General features: G+C 40.4%; 1 protein-coding gene and 1 long non-coding RNA gene across 15 annotated transcripts in view; one reads left to right on the top strand and one right to left on the bottom strand.

The window, feature by feature from the left end:
* TAFA5 (TAFA chemokine like family member 5) overlaps nt 1-27,039 on the top strand; it is a 592,559-nt gene that overhangs the window by 360,997 nt on the left and 204,523 nt on the right. The window lies entirely within an intron of this gene.
* The window catches only part of LOC140905295 (uncharacterized), a 56,137-nt gene that overhangs the window by 14,169 nt on the left and 14,929 nt on the right, over nt 1-27,039 (bottom strand). The window contains exon 3 of the long non-coding RNA XR_012156811.2: nt 19,921-20,034. This is a non-coding gene — a long non-coding RNA (uncharacterized LOC140905295). The remainder of the gene's footprint in view (nt 1-19,920; nt 20,035-27,039) is intronic.

Raw genomic sequence — 27,039 nt, 5'->3', positions numbered from 1 at the left:
TATTATAATTTTCTTTTGCATTTTAAAAAGGAAAAAGTTGTAAGGACAGAGTTTCAAAACTGGGCACAGTGATTGTCCTGCAAGAACTCTGCATGCTTCTGTTTCACCAGGAAAATCCTGTATTTGGGTCTGATCCAATGACCACTGAAGTCAATGGAAGAAGTTAGGAGCCTAAATACTTTTGTGGATCTGGGCCAAACGTGGCTTGTCCAAAGTCATACAAGAAGTCTGTGGCAGAGTATGGAATGTGTCTCCAAAGTCACAGCCTACCACCTTAAACACTGAGTTATTCAGTCCTGTCTACACTGATATTCCTGGTGACATTACACTACTCCACCTTACCACATACACTCATTGCCAAATGTAACCATGTGCAAAAGACTCCAGTTGTCTGGGGCACCAAACGTTGTAATACAACAAAAAAGAAGATTGCATAAGCATATAGAGCAATAATTCACTAAGAATCAGATCTAATTGTCAGCCAAGATAGGTCATTGCCACAGTCTTTTGGCCTGTAACTAATCTTCATATTCATTTCAGTCCTATGAAAGGGTTTGACAAGTTTAGTAAAGTTTAATGCAACCACACTAGACAAATACCATAATGTGAATTAAAGTAGGATTTGTTCATTCCAAGTGGGTTACAAAATTCCTTGATCCTCCTCCTCTCACCTTTAACTTTACTTCCTCTTCCTGAAAAGATTGAAATAAAAAAACCCTCCTCAATATCACTTTCATTGACTCTCACCAGTTCCATCTGAGCTGTCTTACCTTCAGACTCAGCTCCACATGAATACCAACATCTTTTGTTACCAGCTGGGTTTGACACTCATTTGGATTGTGGAGTAAAATCATTTATTTTTCTTCTGTTGGCTCACATTTTGAGTCTAATTTCTGGATGTAAGAAAAATGAGTCTGCTTGTCTCTTGTGGACAATAGCTGACATCATGAAGCATCATGAATTATTCAGCTAAACTGGCAGACTTTTGGCAGGAGAGGCTAGGTCCCAGCCAGGAGACAGGCTGATTTATTTTATAGGTGCATTCAGGACACCTATAGGGTAATGATATTAAGTGTACTGAGAGAGCTCACCCTTTCCCATATACAGAGGTAGAATACAGATAAACAGGGAGTTGCAGTTTCCAGTATTCTGAGTTCTTTAACCTTCATAAAATGTAAAGCTAAATAGTTCATTGGGTGTCTTCTCCTCTGCATGGTAAATGAACACTTCTCATTTATAGCACTAATACTACAAAGATGTGCAACTCCTGTAGGGGTGAAGTGTATTTTAAAACACTCAGGTGGAGTCAGAGATATAGTTCATCCAGTAGCTGTGACAAAATATATCATTAAAAACAGGTATGGTTTAAAAAAAAACAGTTGTATTCCTAGATCTCTTTTAAAAAATGATCTTTTATTAATACCTTCTGCTATTCTTAGCCTTTTTTTCTTTCTTTATCCTTTGCTCTTAAACTGTGAACTATTGAGAATAGATTATAGCCTATAATAGGTCTTGATCAACTCATTGCCATAAAGTCCACAGTTTAGAAGAGATGCAAAGGAGTAAAGAAAATACCATAAGACTTATCATAAGACTTCCAGATAAATAACTGTATGTATAATAACATTTGGCAAGAAATCCATAGGCTCAGGGAAATTTTAATCTTTTTAAGCAATCACTTATTTTTCATAGTCTAAAAATAATATTTATTATAAACCAGGTTTCCCAAGGCCTAACCCCAATCCCATAAGCATTGTGAAATGAGAATCTGAAGAGTAATAAACATGTAATAGAGGGTCCAAACCTGCAAACCTTTACTCATAAGGACAGGCTTTGGGACTCCTTGCTACTCCTGAGAGTAAGGATTTGCAGGATCAGGTTTCCATTAAGCATGCTGGAGTGGTGTTTCTTAAGTGTCTGGTAGAATCATTTCCATTGTTTCCATCAGATTGTGTTAGATAAAAGTATTGGGGATATTTAACAAACTTCTGGAACTAGACAAATACAACAGAGACCAAATAAATTAGATTAAAAATGGTGACATTCCTTGATTTATGTATTTGTTGAATACTATTCAGCCAGCACTACTAACTCAATTAAACTAGTCTAGCACATTTTCCATTCTCACTTAATGTCCCCCTATGATGGCCAACCCCATGCATGTATTATTTTCACCTGCTTAGCAGAACTGTGTTTGGGAAGCACTATCTCTTTTCTGTAGCTCAGCAATGTCAGCAGAGGAACCAGGCATCCCTATTTTAGAATTCTGTATGAGGGTTAAAAACCTATAGAAATGATATTCCCTGCTAAATGCCATAGGGTTTTTTAATGATTTCTATAGAACCGTATTAAATTCCTATTGAGCCCTGTTGGTTTCATCCTTATTTCTATGAATAGAATTTTTCTGGAATAGCTTACACTCGAGCTAATGGAGAATTTCCAATTGTTGTAGCACTCTGCGGGTCGCGAGCCTCTTTGTGTCTCAAACACTAGAAAGCAACACTGGAGTAGGTTTGATATTCCATCTAGTAGCATGCAGTCATACACATGTAATACTAATGTAGTCCAGCCTGGGGGATCTCAGTTTTACTTCTAATACTAACTGATACTGAAGATTTGATTTTTCCAACAAGAGACACATGGTCTAGTGGACAGAATATGTTGGGAGCTGATTATAAAACATCTTTGTCTCTGATTTCGGGTTTTTCTCATCGTTAAGAGGTTTTCTTTTCTTTCTCCCATTCTCCCTCCCCAACCTTGCAATCCCATCTGCATAGGGAGACACTTGGACCAAAACCATTAAGACTTAAACAGGATGCTGTACTGGGATCCAGTCACACGGATCTGAATTCGGGATCAGGACTTTTTGTTTTTCTGTTTTGCAATTACACGGTGTGAGCCAAACATAATAGGAGCTACATGTGCATTCCAGATTAACCTGGGAAGACACTTGGAAACTAAACCTGTCCTGTCTGTGGGGTGCAAAGACAATAAACTTTGGAGTATAAAAGGGAGGCAAAAGGACCTCTGTTTTATCCTGCACTTGAGGAAGTCAACAATTATATTAATGAAAGTAGGATCCTAAACTGCCCTGATTAGAAATACTGCAATGAAGTGAGAAACTGCTTTAGACAAGAATTTTAGCCTATTACAGTGTGAACTCTAAGGGGCATGTTATACCTTTTGTTTCACATGTAACCATTTCTGTTTCCATTATTCTTTCTCAGTATCTCTTAAATCTTTATCTTTGATAATAAATGCATGATTGTTTCACTATCAATACATCTCTGTGCTGTGGTGTTATAAAGAACCTGAGTTGTACCATCAAGCTGTGTATATGCTGTTTCCTTGGGAATAGCGAACGTGGTAATTACTGTGAGTGTCCAGTGACAGGGGCTGGACACTACAGGTGATGCTGTGGAGAAGCTTGGGAACTGGGGTGCTAAGGTTCACTGCAAGGAAAAGTAGGGGTTGGCTACAATGAGGATATTGTTTGGATGGCTAATGGGCTTGGGGTGACAGGGAGCAGACAGCCAGTGTAGCACCAGCAAGTCTGTCTCTTGCTGAGGCAAAGTGGGTCACATAGTGAATCATAGTACATGCCTGTGTCAGTAAAATGTGGATATTAGGTTGTTTCTTACTGTAGGTAAAGTGCCTAGGGGTAGATTGTGCAGGGGCACAGCTGAAAGTAAGGACTTGTCCCTTCATACCTCCACCTCTTCTATGACCTACTTTAGGGCACCACGAATGATGTCTCCAGGGCTGAAACCAAGATGCTTCCTCCCCCACACACACACAGGATGAAGTAGGCAGAGAGAATCATAGAATCATAGAATATCAGGGTTGGAAGGGACCCCAGAAGGTCATCTAGTCCAACCCCCTGCTCGAAGCAGGACCAATTCCCAGTTAAATCATCCCAGCCAGGGCTTTGTCAAGCCTGACCTTAAAAACCTCTAAGGAAGGAGATTCTACCACCTCCCTAGGTAACGCATTCCAGTGTTTCACCACCCTCTTAGTGAAAAAGTTTTTCCTAATATCCAATCTAAACCTCCCCCACTGCAACTTGAGACCATTACTCCTCGTTCTGTCATCTGCTACCATTGAGAACAGTCTAGAGCCATCCTCTTTGGAACCCCCTTTCAGGTAGTTGAAAGCAGCTATCAAATCCCCCCTCATTCTTCTCTTCTGCAGGCTAAACAATCCCAGCTCCCTCAGCCTCTCCTCATAACTCATGTGTTCCAGACCCCTAATCATTTTTGTTGCCCTTCGCTGGACTCTCTCCAATTTATCCACATCCTTCTTGAAGTGTGGGGCCCAAAACTGCACACAGTACTCCAGATGAGGCCTCACCAATGTCGAATAGAGGGGAACGATCACGTCCCTCGATCTGCTCGCTATGCCCCTACTTATACATCCCAAAATGCCATTGGCCTTCTTGGCAACAAGGGCACACTGCTGACTCATATCCAGCTTCTCGTCCACTGTCACCCCTAGGTCCTTTTCTGCAGAACTGCTGCCTAGCCATTCGGTCCCTAGTCTGTAGCTGTGCATTGGGTTCTTCCGTCCTAAGTGCAGGACCCTGCACTTATCCTTATTGAACCTCATCAGATTCCTTTTGGCCCAATCTTCCAATTGGTCTAGGTCCTTCTGTATCCTATCCCTCCCCTCCAGCGTATCTACCACTCCTCCCAGTTTAGTATCATCCGCAAATTTGCTGAGAGTGCAATCCACACCATCCTCCAGATCATTTATGAAGATATTGAATAAAACCGGCCCCAGGACCGACCCTTGGGGCACTCCACTTGATACCGGCTGCCAACTAGACATGGAGCCATTGATCACTACCCGTTGAGCCCGACAATTTAGCCAGCTTTCTACCCACCTTATAGTGCATTCATCCAGCCCATACTTCCTTAACTTGCTGACAAGAATACTATGGGAGACCGTGTCAAAAGCTTTGCTAAAGTCAAGAAACAATACATCCACTGCTTTCCCTTCATCCACAGAACCAGTAATCTCATCATAAAAGGCGATTAGATTAGTCAGGCATGACCTTCCCTTGGTGAATCCATGCTGGCTGTTCCTGATCACTTTCCTCTCATGCAAGTGCTTCAGGATTGATTCTTTGAGGACCTGCTCCATGATTTTTCCAGGGACTGAGGTGAGGCTGACTGGCCTGTAGTTCCCAGGATCTTCCTTCTTCCCTTTTTTAAAGATTGGCACTACATTAGCCTTTTTCCAGTCATCCGGGACTTCCCCGGTTCGCCACGAGTTTTCAAAGATAATGGCCAGTGGCTCTGCAATCACAGCCGCCAATTCCTTCAGCACTCTCGGATGCAACTCGTCCGGCCCCATGGACTTGTGCACGTCCAGCTTTTCTAAATAGTCCCTAACCGCCTCTATCTCCACAGAGGGCTGGCCATCTCTTCCGCATTTTGTGATGCCCAGCGCAGCAGTCTGGGAGCTGACCTTGTTAGTGAAAACAGAGGCAAAAAAAGCATTGAGTACATTAGCTTTTTCCACATCCTCTGTCACTAGGTTGCCTCCCTCATTCAGTAAGGGGCCCACACATTCCTTGGCTTTCTTCTTGTTGCCAACATACCTGAAGAAACCCTTCTTGTTACTCTTGACATCTCTGGCTAGCTGCAGCTCCAGGTGCGATTTGGCCCTCCTGATAACATTCCTACATGCCCGAGCAATATTTTTATACTCTTCCCTGGTCATATGTCCAACCTTCCACTTCTTGTAAGCTTCTTTTTTATGTTTAAGATCCGCTAGGATTTCACCATTAAGCCAAGTTGGTCGCCTGCCATATTTACTATTCTTTCGACTCATCGGGATGGTTTGTCCCTGTAACCTCAACAGGGATTCCTTGAAATACAGCCAGCTCTCCTGGACTCCTTTCCCCTTCAAGTTAGTCCCCCAGGGGATCCTGGCCATCCGTTCCCTGAGGGAGTCGAAGTCTGCTTTCCTGAAGTCCAGGGTCCGTATCCTGCTGCTTACCTTTGTTCCCTGCGTCAGGATCCTGAACTCAACCAACTCATGGTCACTGCCTCCCAGATTCCCATCCACTTTTGCTTCCCCCACTAATTCTACCCGGTTTGTGAGCAGCAGGTCAAGAAAAGCACCCCCCCAGTTGGCTCCTCTAGCACTTGCGCCAGGAAATTGTCCCCTACGCTTTCCAAAAACTTCCTGGATTGTCTATGCACCGCTGTATTGCTCTCCCAGCAGATATCAGGAAAATTAAAGTCACCCATGAGAATCAGGGCATGCGATCTAGTAGCTTCCGTGAGCTGCCGGAAGAAAGCCTCATCCCCCTCATCCCCCTGGTCCGGTGGTCGATAGCAGACTCCCACCACTACATCACTCTTGTTGCACACACTTCTAAACTTAATCCAGAGACACTCAGGTTTTTCTGCAGTTTCGTACCGGAGCTCTGAGCAGTCATACTGCTCCCTTACATACAGTGCTACTCCCCCACCTTTTCTGCCCTGCCTGTCCTTCCTGAACAGTTTATAACCATCCATGACAGTACTCCAGTCATATGAGTTATCCCACCAAGTCTCTGTTATTCCGATCACGTCATAGTTCCTTGACATCACCAGGACCTCCAGTTCTCCCTGCTTGTTTCCAAGGCTTTGTGCATTTGTATATAAGCACTTGAGATAACCTGTTGATCGCCCCTCATTGCCAGTATAATGAGGTGTAATGGCTCAGGCCCCACATGCATTGGACTCGGGTGGGGGGGAAATGGATGGCAATATAAAGGTGTATAACAAAATGACCCCTTCAGTATACTCCAGGAACTTTTTGAGACACATAGTACTTTTTGGGACTCCCCCAGAGGCAGGGGAGAAATGTCAGCCCACCAGCCCTAACTCCAAGCTATACTGTAAAGGCCTAATGTAGCCCCAAAATATTCAGAGATCTTAGTTAATTTAATTAAAGTAATTATTCACTGGACTCTATCTGCTGAGAAGAGACTTCATCCTGCCATTCGTGGAAGCATAAATTCTCTTAAATTGTACATCATAACAATGCACTGTATCCAGTGATCAGTAATAAAATCTTTTCAGTATTTTGCTGGAATAGCTGTTGATATCAATATATCTAAATGTTTTCTAGTGTTCTTATCTATTGACTCTTCTATAGTGACTCATGTGCATATTAATAACAACACATTTAATGCTTGTTTAGCATGTGTGATCTTTTTTTTTTTAGCTGTTTGTTTGCTCCCAGAACACGCAGATGAATAATCATCGTTTTAATCCTGGTTTTGCTACTAGTTTAGGGGCTGTCAACATCAATGAAAAGACACAACTGACTTCAGTGGAAGTTGGATCATGCTCTCAGTATGTGGCCTTGGGCAGCCTCTCTATGATTGAGCTTTCTTGTCTTTAAAGCAATAGTAATTAACAAAAATTACATATGCAGATATTTTATATAGGGACAGTATTTACTCACCTACCACACAGAGGTTTAATTATGTAGATATAGCCAAATTCTTACACCCTTGTTCACAATGAGCTGATTCTTACTTTTTGAATAGATGTGTCAACGAGTGAGGTATTACTCACTATGAGTAAGGATAGCAGAAGCTAGCCCTCAGGGTGTATTGTGGTTACCCTTTACACTAGTGTACCATCTGAGAAGGAAATAGGGAACCCTTTCTCCTCCTGAACAGCCAGCATAAGGGCTGCCCATAGGTGTAGCCCCTGCAGAGAGTTCTACCAAGATGCTCACCATGGGTAGCATTTCACTCCAGATGGGTCAGGATGAAGTGACCCCCGCCCACCTCACCCACACATACATGATGCAGCAGTTCAGGGAGAGTGTGTGTAAAGGGGAACAGCAGTTTATGCAAATTATTTGCACACGGCCCCAACACAGTACTATGCCTAAATCTATACACAGTGGTTTGAATATGTTAAGTACAATCCCATATGAGAGTCTGTTATTATTTAAATTGTGTGTGTTTTTTGTTTTTTATTATCACTACAGACCATAATTTATTTTCTCTTTCAGTCATTTATCTACTAAATCCAGTGACTTGCCTTTAGTTAATTGCCACCAATGTTGAGTTATTTTGTGGGAAACTATACTTTCCTCTTCCTCTGCAATCATAGAACACAGTATTGAGGATGGTTTTTGGCAGCTTTTTTTCCCTTCCTGCAAGCTAAAATCTGATTCTGGGGGAAAAAAGCCAGAGTCTTTTTCAATTTTTTTTTCTTCTTTTATGGCATTGCTGTAAAGTAATCAGATATTATGATGAGGGTGGCCATACAAGAAGATTAAAGTATTTTGATTCTTGATATGTCTTCTGGGCTACCAATCACTAACTTAAAAAACAAAAAAGAATTAAATTGGGGAGAGGAAGTACTTTTCTTTGCAGATTGAAAGAGATCAGTATTAAAGCTAAGACCTCTAAACTTCATTGTTGCCTATCCTTCAGCTTGAGTAAAGACCCACTTAAGTTACCTGTTCACTCTTAACTTCTTAGGTAAACAAAAAGAAAATGCCAAGTAAGGATGTGGTGAGTGGAAAGCTTAGTCTTCATTCAAGGTCCTTATATGGATATGAAGAACCAAAATTAAAGGGAATTCTGAGATAAATGCTGGCACTGTGTGAAGGATCATGGTGAGCTTACCTTCATCACAGATCAATGCTTTAAAGGGAAATGTTGCATTTAGGGAAAGTGTGTACATCACTAGAGCTCAGGGATATGAGTAATCAGTTGTATGGTATGTGCTAGTGGTATAGGACAAGTGAGCTTTAAATGCTTCCTTGTCATAAAAGAATGTGGTACTCTCTATAGGGACTTTCTTAAAACCAACAAACCTTCACATACATCAACATTGTTCATATATATTTCTGTGCCTTCCAGGCTTTTCAGGAAAAATGTTTATAAATAAATATTCAACTTTCTAAGTTTGGTAAGTATCTTATTAAAATGTTATTTTAGATATTTTCCCATAACTTTGTTTATTCTTTCTTTCATTAACTCTTTTTGCTGTGAAAGAGTGTAAACTCGTGGGGGCAAGGACTGCCTGAGATGCCTGTCACACTTTTGGATACTTGATAAATAGTTAGGTTATAACTGCTATTACAGATCAGGTCTCACTCTGCTGAGCTTTGTGAGATCTGAGAGGAGACTAGAAACTATTACTAGAAACTATTACTGTTCTATTACTTAGGGAGAGCTGGACATGTAATTTTTTATTTGCCAAATGAATATCTGTAATTGCAAATCTGATATATTTACATAATCCCAAAATATCAGACCACTTTAAGAGCTCTTCTAGATTAAGCCGATCTTAAAAGAGACAAGGTGATTTACAATTAAAAGAATCTACTTTTGTCAACAGAAAAGGAAACAAAAGGAGGTGGTATGATACGTGTTCACTAGATGACAAACCACTACTGCCACCATTCCCTTTAGAGGTAGCCTTAAAAGAATGGGGAGATGGGAGAGTCCAAAAAGCAGATGGCTGGTGGTTATGAACAAAGACTCTAGAGAGGTTGACCATACTGTGGATGACTTGCAACACCTGCTAAACAACCCGAGATCTATCTGACAGGTACATGCTGTGTGTGTTCCCAGAGAAAGGACAGAGTGTGAAGTGCAGTTATTCATAAAATATTGAGCTAGAGATACACTGTATTAACTCAGTTATATACATTTTCCTGATATATAAGATATGGCAGATTGAGCATGGTCAGATTATTCCTGTGCAGGACAGCGGGGAGGAGGAAGAATGGGAGTAGCTCTCTCCTCCTTTTGTGCTCCTTCAAGATGTGGGCACTATCCTTGACTTTGCCCCTTTGAACCACACACTGCAAAGAGGGTGGGAAGGGGCAAGGACATAGTTTCTGATCTACATATAGCCAGCTGAGCAGTGTGTCACACTCACCGAATAAGTGTTACAATGTGGCCATGCTCACTCAGCTCTTTATTACCTCCAGCACAATAATTTGGCCCATAAAAGATTACCCAGCATTTTCCAAAGTTACCTGCAACTTCAGATATCCAACCAGAAGCGTTGGTCACCCAAGCCTGATTTTCAGAAATTGCTGAATGCCCGCACTCTGAAAATTGGGACCCTTTATGGTGACTCATATTGGGTACCCAGAATCACTAGCTGAAAAGTTTGGCCATTATTTTGTAGCAAGATTCAAGTCCTAAATATTATTTTGTTTTATTTATTATCTGTTTTGTGGTAGCTTCTAGGAGCCCAAGTCATAGATGAGGCCCCATTGTGCAAGACACTGTACAATCAGAGAACAAAACAATGGTCCCTTCAATAGCTTTAATTCATTGTGAACTTTTTTTTTCTATAAGATGGGCACAAACCAGAAAACATTCCTTTGGTGAGTCCTGTTATATAAATCTCTCTGCGAAGAGAACAACAAAGGCTCAGTTCTACTGGCATACAATAGATCTAATAAGAGGAAACAGAAAATGTATTGCTTGAAGTACACTATTTCACTTCTAAATGAGCTGTGCTGCATTGCAGGCTATTGTTTTTTCTTCACAATTTTTCACATCAGTTACTTATTGCTTATATATGCCACAATAGGTATGCATGACTGTTACAAAACAGGTAATGGCAAAGGACCTGATTTTCAGTGATACTGTGCACAGTAGCTCTAGAATGTCCCTTGTGTTGCAAGATGTCGCTCATTTTGGTCCCATTGCCACCTAGAAATTTGCCCCTTCACTTTTATTCCTGAAAATTGTGTTAATCACAAAGAGAGAATCATTAAACCGAGAAAGAGCTGTTTACACTAAAGGAATGGGCCCCTCTCATTTTAAGTTTCCTCCATGATTAACTTTTTGGTGTCCTTATTTTGGGTGTTTGTCAGATATGACCCCTAACTGGCGCCTTGTATGTTGAGCCTCTTCAGCCCTCATTGACTTCAATTGTAGTCAGGGTGCTCAGCACCTCTGAAAATCAGAACCAAAATCCTTGCCTGTATGGCAGCTTATACATGTTTTGGGGTCATAAATTAAAGGCAATTAATAAATAAACCATTTCATGTGGCTGCAGGACTGTGTTCCTAGCCTAGCAGGATGAGGGCTTTAGACCCCAGATCTGCAAAGTCATGTGCAACTTTACTCATGCTAACAGGATTGGGTCCTAAAATAAGACAAGAAAGGCAAGAGGAGATAACAGAAAAAGGATGGGACGAGAAAGATGACAGACAGATATTTTGTGGGTCACAAAAGCTGATGTTTGATCCATTAAGCAATATGTACTACTGGCTACAAATGTATACTACAATCCATATGTATTGGCACAGCCCAGCATAGAAATCGGTATAGCAGATAACAAAATTTTAACCTGAAATGTTTATAAAAATGACTCTTAATTCCAGAGCACCAATTGAATATTTACTAGCGAAAACATTATTTGTTCCAGCTTACACAGGTAAAATGCTTTTGCCATTCGGCGTCCCTCGTTTAAGTCCTTTATTTTCTTTCTGATCTTCGAGACAAATAAGCTTTCAAAACAGAGATATCCACAGCCGTGTAAAAAAAAAAAAAGTTTCAATTTAAGGAGACACTGACATGCACCTGATTTGATCCATCTTGTTTTCTTTCCTTAATTCCTTTTGTATTACTATTTCAAAACAAATGTGTCCTTGTTCTCTCATGTTAAATAGATAAAGGATAACTTTAACATAATAAATCTGTGCGTATGATGGAAAGGGCAGGAGGGGAGAAATGATTTAGGTTTTAAGCTTTGAGGAGCACATTTGAAAGAAAGAAAATGTATTTCAGATTAAACTCGATAAGTTTATGGAAGAGATGGTATGATGGGATAACATGATTTTGGCAATTAATTAATCTTTAAATATTCATGGTAAATAGGCCCAATGGCCTGTGATGGGATGTTAGATGGGGTGGGATCTGAGTTACTATAGAGAATTCTTTCCTGGATATCTGGCTGGTGAATCTTGCCCATATGCTCAGGGTTCAGCTGATCACCATATTTGGGGTCGGGAAGGAATTTTCCTCCAGGGCAGATTGGAAGAGGCCCTGGAGGTTTTTCGCCTTCCTCTGTAGCCTGGGGCACAGGTCACTTGCTGGAGGATTCTCTGCTCCTTGAAGTCTTTAAACCATGATTTGAGGACTTCAGTACATAGGTGAGAGGTTTATCGCAGGAGTGGGAGGGTGAGATTCTGTGGCCTGCATTGTGCAGGAGGTCAGACTAGATGATCATAATGGTCCCTTCTGACCTTAATATCTATGAATCTATTTCCAGTATCATTGAGAATACCCTGGCTTTAGCTATTTCCCTTTAAAAGATAAGCTATTTGAAAGTTAGAATTTGTATTTTTTTAAATGTTCTCCATAAAAGAAAAATATAAACTGTCTTTGTTGATCATGCAACTGCAGTAAATAAACATAAAATACCAATGAGGCACACAGAGATGAGTTTACTACTACTCTTTTGTATCAAACCACTTCAGATATGTGAACAAGTACTTGCGAAGTTTTTCAGTCATTTGTTATTCTCAGTCAGTCCTGTAGCCACGTGAAAAGGTTTATTTATTAATTGCCTTCAGGTTATGATCCAAAAGCATGCATAGGTTCCTAGAAATGTTATTTATAAAACTTTGGTATATTTCTGACTGAAAATTCAGAAGAGCCAGTGCTTTGCAAGGGAAGTAATAGAATGTTTTCCAAATAACTTGGGCTGTGTGACAGTTTCTTTTTGCATTGGGTTTCTTCAATATAGCCTATATCTTGTTTCTCTCCTCTCCTCAAAATCCTTTTCTTTACCTCTTTGATTTCTCAACTATATTCCTAAGATTTTGCTGGAGCTCGGCCGGTGATTTTTCATTCAGTGGTCTTTAAGTTGGTTCTTTAGCTGACCTTTCCAGTACATGTTTTGTAGTCATGTGTTCGTTTGGCTTGCCAACTACAGAATGATAACAGCAATTTAGTATGAAATTCACTACATGTCCCTACGTGCAATGAAACTTCTGTGGCACCCTATATCTTTATACATTATAGGTATTTTGCTAGTGGCTATGAACCCCAGTCTTGAACCTTGTGCTAGGCACTATGCAAGCACATAGGAAAAAGACGGTCCATGCCCCAAAGAGCTTTGAAATGCAAACACTTTTTGGTGATAGAAGGCAACAGCCATTACATGCCAGCTAGAGTGCACAATAGTTATATTAACTTTGTTTACATGGCTTGAGTGGGGTGGGGTGGGTGGGCTGGGGCAGGAGTTAACAACACTTTTTCCTCACTCCACCCATTTGAGATGCAAGGAGATGCCAACGCTGTGTACTGATGTTCAAAATAAATGATAATGTGGGTTCCTTGGGCATAGGTCCTCCTCAGTAGGATTTTATTACACTGATAGTTTCTGTGCTTTATTCTTCCTTGATGGGGGAAAAAATAAGTGGTGGTACCACTTGTGGTGGTACTTGGTGGTAGGGATAAAAATTTCCATTTTTATAAACTTTTTCAGACTTTATAAAATTTCATCTGTGATATTTTACTCCAAGCTCCTATGGTATTCAATTTTACAATTTGCCTTCACACTATGTGATGAAGAATGCCTTTTCACTTGTTCTGAATGTATACTTGTGACAGGTTCCCCCCCGCCCCCGGATGCAACCTGGAACTGGGGTACCACTGAGCCCTCCGACTCACCAGCCTTGGCTCCCTCTCAGTCTGTTGCTGTGACAAGCTGCAGACCGCTCCCGATCCTGCACTCCAACCAGCATTCACACAGGCAGGGACACACCCAACTGCAGCTACATGAAAGCTTCTTCTCTGCCACTCATGAACTAACAATAGAGAGGCTCCAGCCAAAATACCCCCAGCTCCCCAGCCTAGGACCCTGGAGCTGTACCATCCTGCCCTTGTCAAAAGCCTGACCAGTAAAGGAGCTATTACTCAGCCCACCATTTCTACAAAGGAAAGTGGATGTGCACCAACTCTTGCTCCTGAGCTGGGATTTTTCCCCAAGCACTTCACTCAAACGACACAGTTTCAGGTAAAATATATAACAGATTGATTAACTACAGAAAGATGATTTTAAGTGACTATAAGTGATAGCAAACAGATCAAAGTAGATTACCTAGCAAATAAACAAAAACACAATCTAAGCGTAATATATTAGATAGGATTTGAATTAAGCAGTGTTTCACCCTGTTAGATAGTATAAACAGTCCTCCAAGGTTTCATACACAGGCAGGCTTCCTTCTTTCCTGCCTGGGACCAGCACTTCCCCCTTTCAGTCTTTTTTCCTCAGATGTTTCCAGGTGTTCTCTTGTGTGGGAAGTTAGGCCAATTGGTGATGTCACATTCCTCTTTTATAGCTTCTTCCATATGACCCGAACCCCTTTGTTTCAAGCCAAGTTCTGTGCCCAGTTTGTGGAAAAATACAGGTACCAGAATGGAGTTCCATATCATGTGGTCTAGTCACATGCCTTTCCCTGCTTCGATGAGTCATGGCAGCAATTATCCATAGGCTGATGATGTGTTCCCAGGACAGTTCATCATGCGAAGATAAGCTTTCCCCATGGCCCATTGTCATTATTGATAGACCATTCAACTTGAATAGGCCATTCACAGTGTGCCAGCAGACTCTATGTAAGTGTGGGTGTTACCTTGGCTATATCTACACTACGCACCTTTTAGTGACACAGCTGTGCTGCTAAAAGGTACGCAGTGTAGCCACTGTTTGTTGGCAAGAGTGCCTGAGTCAATGCCTAAGGGCTTGTCTACACTTGAAATGCTACAGCTGTGCCACTGGAGCATTTCAATGTAGACACTCAGTATAACAATAAGAGGGATTCTCCCATCAGTGTAGTTAATTCACTTCTCTGAGAGTTGGTAGCTAGGTCGACAGAATAATTTTTCAGTTGACCTAGCATGGTCTACACCAGGGGCTATGAACTGTGTTGCTCAGGGGTGTGGATTTTTCACATGCCAGAACGACATAGCTGGATTGACTTTAACTTTTGAGTGTAGACCTGGCCTAAATGAGATGAATGGGGGAGTTCACAAGTGTCAGAGCTATTGTTTCATGTTCTCTGCAGACTCAGGGCTTGTCTTTGTGGGGACATGCAGAAAAATTAATCTGAATTAACTAAAGATGTGAATTTGAAGTGAATTAGTTAAACAACGTTAAATTCCTTTGTGGACATTGTTATTCAGAATTATAGTGGCCTTACTGCAGTTTAGTTTTTTTCACTCTTGAAATGAATTAAACTAAACTGAACCAAGGGCAGGTCTACACTTAAAATGCTGTATCAGCACAGCTGCCACCACTGCGGCAATTAAGTGAAGATGCTTCTACACTGACGGGAGAGCTTCTTTTCCACATGCAGACATAGAGGCTGTGGCTATGTCTCCAAGAGGCGGTGGCTATGTTGACAGGAGAAGCTCTCTCGTCATCATAGCGCTGTCTACATGGGGGCTAGGTTGGTATAACAGTGTCACTCAGGGGTGCCCTGAGCCACGGAGTTATACCAGTACAGGTCTGTAGTATAGACTTGGCCTAAGACCATCCAGTTTAACTCTGGATGAAGGTGTTCATACAGGGGTTTAATGAGGTTTAACTACTCTACTTTAAATTCATTTAGTTAATTTGGATTAATTTTCCTGGCTGTCTCAGTGTAGTCAAGCCCTCAGACAGACGTTTCATCAATTACACTTGGTTCACACCATAAGGATTAGAGACTTGATTTTTTTTAATGAAAGCAGAAATTCTGGAGCACAAGAAGACACCTTGGAATAGATGAGGAAAGCTATATCCCAGAACAAATGCCCAGCCTGCCACATCTCACCTCCCAATTTGAGCCTTGTGTAGTTTTTGATTGAACTGCCAGATCTTCAAGAGGGGTGTATTTTGACATAAAATAGTTGGAATTGCCCAAATATTGACATTTGTCCGATATTAATGCATTTCTCAAACATATTTAGTGCAATTTCCTGCCTCTAAGTCTACTAGTATTTTTACCTTAAATTTTGTTTATCAAAACTATGTGATTATGTAATGCTGTCCTTTTTATGGGGCAATCGTGGTTTATTCGTGGGACTGCAGATTGTAACGCAGACAATGAAAGCTGAACACATAGTCCATATTGCAAGATATGTTTCACAGCCATACAGTGAAAAATAAGATACATTTTTTTGAAATATGTAATGGAGTTATAATATAATTTCAGCAATATTTATAGAATCCATTTTCTTTATGGAGCTAGTGGATAACAGACTCAGCATTTTCTCTCACTTGTTTAATGCAGTTGTGTTCACCTGTGCTACAATGAAATTCTTTTAGCTGGTTTAGGGATCCAGATGTTGAATATAGCATTTGGAATGATCAGTGCAGATTTATCACATTTAACTTCATGGTCCTCTAAGTGAATTGCACTGTTCATTAATTTGGCGGTTTTATCTGTGAAATATTAAATCTTGACATTCAATTCTCCATTTTCTGTAAAAAAATTTGAGTACAGGAACATAGTATTTGTCCTATCTGATCAAACCATTGCTCCTCTAGTCCACTTTCCTGCCTCTGGTAGTGCCAGAATACCTGGTGCTCAAAAGGGTGGCAAATAATGCACTAAGTCAATTATTCATTATTATATATGTGAGCAGTGGTATGAATTCTTTCCTTACCTCTACAGTGATCATCCTATGGTCTCTAGCTTGAAATTCAGTTAAAATTTATCTTAACATATGTAGGTATAAAAGTTTCCATTTTTCATAAACTTTTGCAGACTTTATAAAATTTCATCTGTGATATTTTACTCCAAGCTCCTATGGTATTCAATTTTACAGTTTGCGTTCACACTGTGTGATGAAGAATGCCTTTTCACTGGTTCTGAATGTATATGCTATTAATTGTACTTGTCCTTGTGCCATATTAGTAGATACTGTAAAAATAAATAAGCTAAAAGGTAACGATTGATCAGTTTTAACTAGTTTTCATGATCTTAAACACTTCAATCACGTCTCCTCTCTCTCTCTTCTCCTTTCTATGATAATATGTCTTAGTTCATATGTAGTTCAAATCCTGCCACACCACTAACCATTTTTGCTTTTGCTTTTAGTAATACGGTTGCTAAAACAGTATGTTGGATAGGGTACAAAGGCACCTCAATACATAAGGGATTATCTTTGTGCAAAGTGTCTGGAACAAATAACTGGGGTTGGTGGGGATACTGAGATTGGATGAGGAGCCTGAGAGATTGGGACTGGGGGCCAGTGGAAATGGGGAATGTGGGTGGATGGGGGAACTGGAGGCCAGGATGGTGGAGAGATATCAAATAAGGAGACAGAAGGCGAACGTCTGGGTCTGGTTGGGTAAGGAGACTAGGAGGGGGAGTCCAGAGGACTGAGTTCAGGATTTATGGGAAAGGAGACTAGGACTAGGAAGAGAAGACAGAGGTGTAGACACTGGTACTGGCTCGGTGAGGATCTAGGGACTGGGACAAGGAGCCAGGGATGAGGAAAAGACGGGATGAGGATAAAGACAATCTGGAGGGAATGGAAGAGAAAGAAGTCATACATGTGGGACGGGGAATGCACACAAGAGTTGGTGCCTAATAGAACATATTCACATCCACAGCCTGGAATGAAACCCAAGATTCCTGACTCTCACCCTTGCTCTGCTGTCAGCAATCAGCAAATAGCTGTGAAATCTACTGTTAGTGCTGTCACTTATTCCATTAGCTCAAGTGGCAGAGGTCTGAGTGGTGGAAATAAAGATTCTAACCCTGTTGATGAACCAGGTGGGTATCAGTCGATATGATGCCATATGATGGAATTTCTGGGTTTTTTTTTCAGTTTGCTTTTTTAAAAACTTAGGAAGTTACACATACAAAAACTGAACTGAAAGAACATAATTAAGGTTACAAAGTCAAGCACCAAGAATTAGAAAATTTTGATATTAATGCTAATTTGTCAGAGCCTTTAATTTCATGATCACTGTTTTTTTTCCACAGGACCCCTACCTCATTCAGTGCACAGGGTTGACCATGCTCTGTGGCTGAGTCAAGGTTGTGTAATAAAGGAGGCTGTTTGAACTAGATTGTCTTCCTAGCTCCTTCTGCTTCATTTGTTTCAAAGGTTGGAAGGCAGGTAGTGAAGGAAGCAGGGGATTACAGAAAGAGAAAGGATGTCTCATGGCTAAGGCAATTGAATGCTGCTCTGGGTAATTGGATTATCTCCCTGCCTCTGCCACAAAGTTCCTATGTGATTCTAGGCAAGTCACTTAATAAACCAGTCTTCTGTGGAGGTGGTTACTTATTGTATTCATTCTTTTGAGTGAGCCTAAGGTGTGTGTGCAAGTGGTTGTTCACAGTAAGTCTATCAAGGTACATAGAGGATGCTGTAGCCCCAAAAGTACCAAGCCTTAGGAATAGCCCCAGATAAGCCTCATAAAGCATAAGGAAGATAAGCTAAACAGTTGTGGGGAGGTGGATTCAACTGAGCCTCCTAAGGCTTTCTAGTTGAGAAATTCCGAAGAGTCTTTGGGGGGTTCTTCCCTCCTACAGACCTCAGTAGGTCTAGAGGAAGGGGACTTTCTCCCTTAGTCTTCTCATTTGCCTCTCCCCATCTGCTTTAAGGGGCTGTTTTCATTGCAGATTTAACTCGGGCTCTTATTTCAGTGTTGTCCTTAACCCAGGTCCTGTCCCCATACACAAGCCTCTTGCCTGGGTGTGATGGTACTTTACACCCAAGCTAGTTGATCTGTGCAGGGGTATGGGCTAAAGTCTGAGTGCGGCTTACACTTGGGCTGATAACCTGCTACTTTGCAGTGGCTAACCCATTCCATTTTTGATAGTCCTCCAGTGCCTTCCCATGATTCCCCCACCCAGAAGAACAGACAGGTTCTCCCACAATTCACTGAGAAAGAATTATAAGGTGGATCAGTTTACTGCAGCACAAAGAACTGTAGGGTATGACCCCAGAAAAACTAGCTCCTCACATGACTGAGTGCAGCACCAGTGTGGATACAGTTCACTTTAGACATTCAAATAGGGTTTTGCAGTTTGGCCACTCACAACTGAGGTAGGCTAACCTGGGAGCTCAGACCCTACTGTTAATCACCTGAATTAACTCTTTAATGAAGACATACCCTGGGTGACAGCAGAGAGCTTGCAGGGGAGGAAATGTACCGCTGAGGCCTGCAGGAGGGGAGAACCTTTTGATGGCAAAAGATCTCTTGTTTTCATTGATAATTTGCCGTAGCAGTTGAGCTACTACCTGAGCTCTAGCACTTCTGGGAAGAGGTCTAGAGACTTTATTTTTCCCCCAAAAAAGAAAGCTTAAGTCTCTGTCATTCTGTCATGGTGAGCGCCTGCCTCAAGGCAGACTGTCAAAAACAGGGCAGATATCTCAAACTGGTGGTATAGTCTATAATAAGATTTCACCAAGCCAGTGGCAAATGTAAACTCCTGAATCACTATAAGAGTCTTAAATTGCAGTCACAGACAGTCTGTCTTTCCATCCAGGGTAATTGGAATTAGTGATAAATGGTCACTTACACCAAAAATAACAAAATATTCAGGTTGCTTCCAATCCCAAGAGACCAATCACTTACCCCAGATCAGTTGTGCCCTAGATCTTACACCAATCTTGTACTAAACTATCTAAAGGTTTACTAACTGAGAGAAATAAGAGAGTTATTTACAGGTTAAGCAAGCAAGTATATACACCCAGATGAGTTGTAATCTAAGTCTAAGAGAGACAGAGTTGTAGAGATCTGTCAATTCAAAAAGTCTTTTAGGGCAGACCCAAGGGTAACCCCTGGGGATTTCTGGCTTCAGTTTAGTGTCCCTGGCCCTGTGAGAGTTCAAACAAGAAAGAGATGACAAATTTTCCTCGGTTTTATTTCCTTCATTCCGCCTCCAAGTGCATAGGACAAGCTTCCTTGTACATACCATTTCCAAGGTGTGATAGGGCCATTCACCAATCTTTTATATTTATGAAGTCCCTTGACGGCCTATCTGATTTTGATAGTTCTTCTGGACAGGTGTGGAGAAACATCTTCCCATCTAAGTTCACAAGTTGAGAGCAAACATTTTTAAAGTAATAAAGCAAAATATACATATTTCCTTACAGCACACAATTTAGACATTACAAATAAGATTAATGCATGCAGCAATTTACAAACATTCTATAGAGTCTGAACACTAAATGCATTCTTATAAGACTAATACCTAACACTAACACATAAGTGAACTGGTCTGGTCTCCAACTATGAGTTTCGGTTCTTAGCTAATGCCTATAACCTTGGCAAAAGCTGGCCCTTGGTTTACCAGCATCACAGTATCCACCAGTGCTGCACTAAGGTCACAGGAGTCTACATTGCCTGGAGACATGCCTAAATTAGATGCCATTAGCACTGCAATCAGTCTCTAATCAACTTAATTTTGGTCCTGGCCTCAGCCAGGAGATGCTGATGAGCTGGCTTTATTTCTCTCCCGCTTTCTTTTATTTTTGCTACAAAGTGGCAAAAAAAAAGTTTTAAAAGTTTTTGAAACTGTTTCCCAGCTGTATTTGTTTTTATGGTGTCATACTCAAAAATTCCATATTTAATTCACTTCAAATTTTATACCAAAATTAACCACAGCCCCAGAACTAACCTATCAATTTTGAGTCCAATATGACTTTTGGTTTTGGTTGAATGGTTTCATTTCTTTCTCTCTTTTTTGGGGGGGGGGGGGGCGGGGGAGGAGGGACCTAAAAAAAAGACTAATATGTCCTTAACTCTGGAACTAGTACCGAATTAAGAAGTCTCACCTACTATCCCATACCATCACAGGAAGCAATCCTGCTCCAGTGAAGTAAATGGGAGTTTCAGAGTAGCAGCTGTGTTAGTCTGTACCACAAAAAGAAAAGGAGTGTTTTTGGCACCTTAGAGACTAACTTTCGTGAACTACACATCCGATGAAGTGAGCTGTAGCTCACAAAAGCTTATGCTCAAATAAATTTGTTAATCTCTAAGTGGCCACAAGTACTCCTTTTTTTTTTTTTTGTAAATGGGAGTGTTTCCCTCAGCTTAAATGGGAGCAGGATCAATCCCTAACTTTTCAGAGGTTAGCTGTGAAATCCTAGATACGTTGAAGTCAATGGGAGTCTTGCTGTTGACTTCAGTGGGAACAGGATTTACCCTAAATGTTTTTAATGTTAAAAATTGTTAAATTCCTTCACCCTCTGAATGTTGCCTAGATGCAATAACTTGTTCCCTTTGTTAGTACTTCAGTCTGTCAGTTCATATTTGCATACGGATACAATGTAAATTCATATTTTCTCCTTTATTCAGAGATAAAGATACAGCGTTCTAATAAAAAACACAGATACATTATGTACATTTGGGTGTCTCTGTAATGAGAGCTTCTTGAGATTTCTTCAAGAGTTCCGTGTCAACAATGGATAAAGAAAACATTGTATGCACTTTCTAAAGTAATCCGTTTGTGAGAATTTGAAAAATCTGCCTTTTCCGTGTTGTACCTTTGAGATTAGCATTTGTTAGCAAGTTACATGTTTGTACATATTTATTCAAACCACTGTTTTCTCCTGGAAAGGCTGCATGAGGAAATAAAAATTGCCTGTCAGGGAATAGAAAGACCTAAAAGGAGGTCTGCATAAGCTTGAAAGTTTGTCTCTCTCACCAACAAAAGTTGGTCCAATAAAAGATATTATCTCACCCACCTTGTCTCTCGGGGAGTAGTAAACACAACTGTGTGCATCCTTGGTTTTGTAAGGGTGGGAATGGGCAGTGTTTCCCAGGAACTTGAAACATTTGCTTGAAATAGCTACTTATAAAAGTGTGGGGCCTGTTTTCAGTTGAGGGCTCTCTAGAGGCTAAATGCAATGTGCTTCTTGGTTCACTAAATTAAAAAAGCTATTTGTTCAAGAAAGAGGATGCACCAGCCTTTGTCAGATATGTACAGATGGTTTCTGTGTTGCGACAGCCCCTCAGATAACAACCAAATTGACTACATTTTAACTAATGATTACACCTTCTATATTTAATTACAATTGCCTAATTACTTAATTATCTGCCATTTTATCTTTCATTCAATAGAAGAAACCATAGTGCAGTACTAAATAGCTGTTTACATGAGTAGCAGAGGCGTGTGCAGAAAGAGAGGGAAAGAAACATTTCCAGGAGTAACCAAAACTGTGGTCCTGATGTATTTGCAGTCTTATTTGTTTTGATGTGGGTATTGCATATTAGTAAAAGTCTTCAACATTAATACTCCTCTCTGTCTGTGTACTTGCCATATCCCATTGATATTTATTTATCTTACAGTGTTTACGTGAATATTGATGGTCTTCAGCAGTCTTTGCACTGCATTAAAATTTGCCACTCATTTAATTCAATTTCTTTTATATTCTGACTTTGCTGACAAAAGTAATCTATTTCTGGCAGTTGGTAATGCAAAGTTTAAATTGTAAATTCAGATCTTTAGTTTTAAAAATAATTCCCTAACATATTAGATCCACTCATCAAGTTATCAGAATGGAGATTTCATACACTGTGATGTGGCATCACCTTGTTTTCATGATTAACTTACCTTTCCAGGTTTTCAAGGAGATTCTGCTGCAAATGAGGTCTGAAGCATTAACTTTAATGGATTAATCAAGATGAAAGAGAGAGACTGATCTGTCCAAATGTGCATTGATTCATCTCCAAAACACTTAAAAATGAGAATGCTACCAAAAGCCCAGCAGATGTAGACTTTTCAGTATATAAAACCTGAGACCAATTCATTCTAAAAATACATTTATAGATTAGTGGATCAGAAGCCATTTTCAAACCCAATTAGATGTGTTCCTCAAACAAGTGGAAAGTCATTTCTCTAAGGACAGATTTTATCAAGTTCATCTCAGTAGTTTCTAGGATTAGTGCTAAGCATTAAGTAAATTTATCACATTATTAACATACCAATACTGTATCAAACGAGTGTCACTTTCCCCTGCCCAAAGTCTGATGCTGTCAAGGTTCCTCCCCCACTCTAAACTCTAGGGTACAGATGTGGGGACCTGCATGAAAAACCTCCTAAGCTTATCTTTACCAGCTTAGGTCAAAACTTCCCCAAGGTACAAAATATTACACCCGTTGTCCTTGGACTGGCCGCTACCACCACCAAACTAATACTGGTTACTGGGGAAGAGCTGTTTGGACGCGTCCTTCCCCCCAAAATACTTCCCAAAACCTTGCACCCCACTTCCTGGACAAGGTTTGGTAAAAAGCCTCACCAATTTGCCTAGGTGACTACAGACCCAGACCCTTGGATCTTAAGAACAATGAACAATCCTCCCAACACTTGCACCCCCCTTTCCTGGGAAATGTTGGATAAAAAGCCTCACCAATTTGCATAGGTGACCACAGACCCAAACCCTTGGATCTGAGAACAATGAAAAAGCATTTAGTTTTTTACAAGAAGACTTTTAATAAAAAATAGAAGTAAATAGAAATAAAGAAATCCCCCCTGTAAAATCAGGATGGTAGATATCTTACAGGGTAATTAGATTCAAAAACATAGAGAACCCCTCTAGGCAAAACCTTAAGTTACAAAAAAGATACACAGACAGAAATAGTTATTCTATTCAGCACAGTTCTTTTCTCAGCCATTTAAAGAAATCATAATCTAACACATACCTAGCTAGATTACTTACTAAAAGTTTTAAGGCTCCCTTCCTGGTCTATCCCTGGCAGAAACTAGCATACAGACAGACACAGACCCTTTGTTTCTCTCCCTCCTCCCAGCTTTTGAAAGTATCTTGTCTCCTCATTGGTCATTTTGGTCAGGTGCCAGCGAGGTTACCTTTAGCTTCTTAACCCTTTACAGGTGAGAGGAGCTTTCCCCTGGCCAGGAGGGATTTCAAAGAGGTTTACCCTTCCCTTTATATTTATGACAGATGCCATGGTTGGTTTTGTTAAATAAATTAATTAAAGCACCACATGTAACAGAAGAGAGATTGTTGTGGGTTTTAAACATTTCTTAACCCTAGGATAAATTTCTTGTTTTTTTTAATCTATATTTTCCTTAATATTCTAGAAGGATGTTCTCATCTCTGATTGCCATGATTTTTAAACATACATCGTTTGTGTGGACAGGTGGTTATCCTTCACTGGTTATCAATCCCATGCTTCAGAGCATAAACGGATGATCCTTCAGGGTCAGGAAGAAAGGTCTTTCCTTGATAAAATGTACATTTGCCCAAGTGCATTATAAGTGGTATAGGGAAATAGGATTTTGTTTCCTTTGTGGCACAGGTGGATGGGCGAGGGGGGAGGGCAATGTCAGAGCCAGGCTGTGGACGCTGCATGTCTTAATCAGCAGCCCCTGCTTGGGAAGTATATAGGCTATGGATCTTTTAAACTGTTTGTAACTCAGCCTAACAGCTTTCACAGAGTGTCTCAGGTTTGTATTTATATGAATTGCTTTTTATAGGAAGATGAAGAGCCAAACTGTGTAACAATAGATGCCAAATAGGATATTTAAGTATAGCATTAAATTCATTAATAAATCATTGGTAGCACAGTGGAGACTTTGTAAATGAATATTGTGAGTGTAGTGTAAATGTGTATCCCTTTTCCTGACTTAGTCCTGATTTCTGTATCCATGTAAGAGTTTTTCCTGTTTTGTTGTTATAGCATCCATAGCCATTAGCTTGACCAATATTAGGTCCTGATCTGTTAGACATTTAGTATTTAAAATAAACCAGTCTTTTAATTTACTAACATCCATTGCTTGTTGAGAAAATTAGTGTATCTAAACATGCTTATAGAATGAACCAAGGATTTAGGAGTGGTCATATCAATTACTAGAGCATGAAGCTGAACCGAAGATTATTCCATTATTAAAGGAGAGGGAAACAGAACATTTGAAGTGTCAAACTCAAGTTTGGCACTCTTCTGCAACAGTGAGAAAGGGTTAGAATCTTATATTTAATGACTGAGCAGTTTTGCCAGCTCATCAGGAAATAGAAAAATGCTGGGTCTACATTTTAAGTATAGGAGGCCTACTAAAGACCTCCTCTGCTGGATAAGGGTAATTTTACATGGTGGAAAGGAACATTAACAATAACCTGTTTTGTATGCTATACATACTGTAGTAAGATAGACCTGATAAACTGGAGAAAATAGCTATTTAGTTGCCAACCTTTTTAAGTCAGTGTCCTTTCTGCAATTATCTGTTCAGTTGTCTAATTAGACATTTAAAGGCCAGATTTTAACACCCTTCCTCGTGCTGAGTAGTGTAACAATCTTGGGGTTCATTAAATAACAAACCAGTGAATGAGAAAGGAATACAACTTTAATAAAACAAACTGGGGAGCATTTCTGGTGACCTGCTGTACACAGCCATGTGGCCCCATATCCAGGGCACATCTCCAAATTCCTATGCTCATAATATTGTCCCTTATGAGGGAGCGTCTCTAAATTATAATCTTCTACAAACATATCCCTACTTCTTCCCTCTTGAAGAAAAACAAATGAACTCTTATGTACCGTAACAGCTATCTAATAAGACATGCATTAAATTCTCAAGCCTTGTAGTACATTTCCATAAACCCATTGTGTCACCTACCTAGAGAGGCGGGGTTATCAGAACATCACTCTTGAGTGCTTCTTTATCACTCACTTTCCTAAAATACCCCTTCGCCAAGCAGGTTAGCAACGTCTTTCAGGACGTTTAATCCCCTGCTCTGATCTTCTCAGTATCAGCCTTTCATTAGAGTATGAGTTGTTCTCTTGTTCCTTGACAGTTTCTCCTTTGTGCGTTGATGATAAGGGATCAGTCAGATGGGAAATGCCAGAATCCACATCTACTGTCAATGTGTTGAAACTTTCTGAAATTACTCATAGATCCTTTCAGTTACATCTAAATGTGCTTCCCTGGTCTGTCTGGACTACATAAGATGGATGCAGCTGTTCTTTAATGGCACCCCGTTTCCCCCAAGTATTAGGGTTCCACAGGCACACTCTATCACCTGGGTTAAGAGATGGGAGATCCTGGGCCCTTTTTTCAAAATAATATTTCTGCTTCCACTTCTGATTTTCTTTCATCTTCCGTATGGTTGCATTGTGAAGAGATTTCAGCAAGTTATCAGTAATTGGTAAATTAGATCTGATCCTTCTTCCCATTAACAGCTGAGCTGGAGAAAAGCCATTCTCTAAGGATGTACCAGTAACGCCTTCTACAAATCACCCCCACTGTCAAAAGTCTTTTTCATAAGGTTATTTATGGTCTGTATAGACCTTTCACAAATTCATTTGATTGGGGGTAATTTGGGCTTGATGTTTTGTGAGGAAAATCGCAATCAATGTCAAATTGCCAAAATCTGCACTGGAAAATTGTGGCCCATTGTCGCTGAAGAATTCATGTGGAATTCCATGTCTAGAGAAGATTCCCTTCATACTGGCTATCACTAACTTACTATTAGTACTGTGCAGTGTACACATTTCTGGATACAGAGAATCATAATCTGTGACTATTAAATAATTCTTTGATTGCCAGGTAAATAAGTCAGTGCCAACCTTCTCCTAAGGCCTTCGTGGAACTGGATGAAATCTCAATGGCTCTGCCTGTTGGCATGACTTGTATTTCAAGCATGAAAAGAAGTTTCTTACCATGTAGTAATGTTGTGATTGATCCACAGCCAATGCAGCACCTCTCATGTTTGCACTTCTCAATTCCCAAATTACCCTCATGGACTTCTGTAGCATTTCTTTTCAGAGGCTCATTGGAATTACCACCTTACTGCCCTTGAAAATCACCCCCTCTATCACTGTAAGTTTGTATCTGCAGTTCCAATAGGCTCTTAAACTTGGAGGACAACAACAACTGCTTATTTTTTCAGTCCATCCTTTAAATTATCACTTCTTTAAGGATTCCCAATTATTCATCTGTCTCTGTTTCCTCTTTTATTTGTTGCAGTTTCCTGTTAGCTCTGGGAATTGACATTACAATCAAATCTACATAGGCTTGCATCTCTGTCTCTAAAGTCTTTTCTGGTTTGTGGAGCCACTGCTCTGGAAAGTG

Source organism: Lepidochelys kempii, chromosome 1 (genome assembly GCF_965140285.1).
Source record: "Lepidochelys kempii isolate rLepKem1 chromosome 1, rLepKem1.hap1, whole genome shotgun sequence".
Classification (NCBI taxonomy): Eukaryota; Metazoa; Chordata; order Testudines; family Cheloniidae; genus Lepidochelys; species Lepidochelys kempii.
The sequence above is the reverse complement of the archived record's forward strand: the minus strand, read 5'-3'. Positions and strand labels throughout refer to the sequence as shown.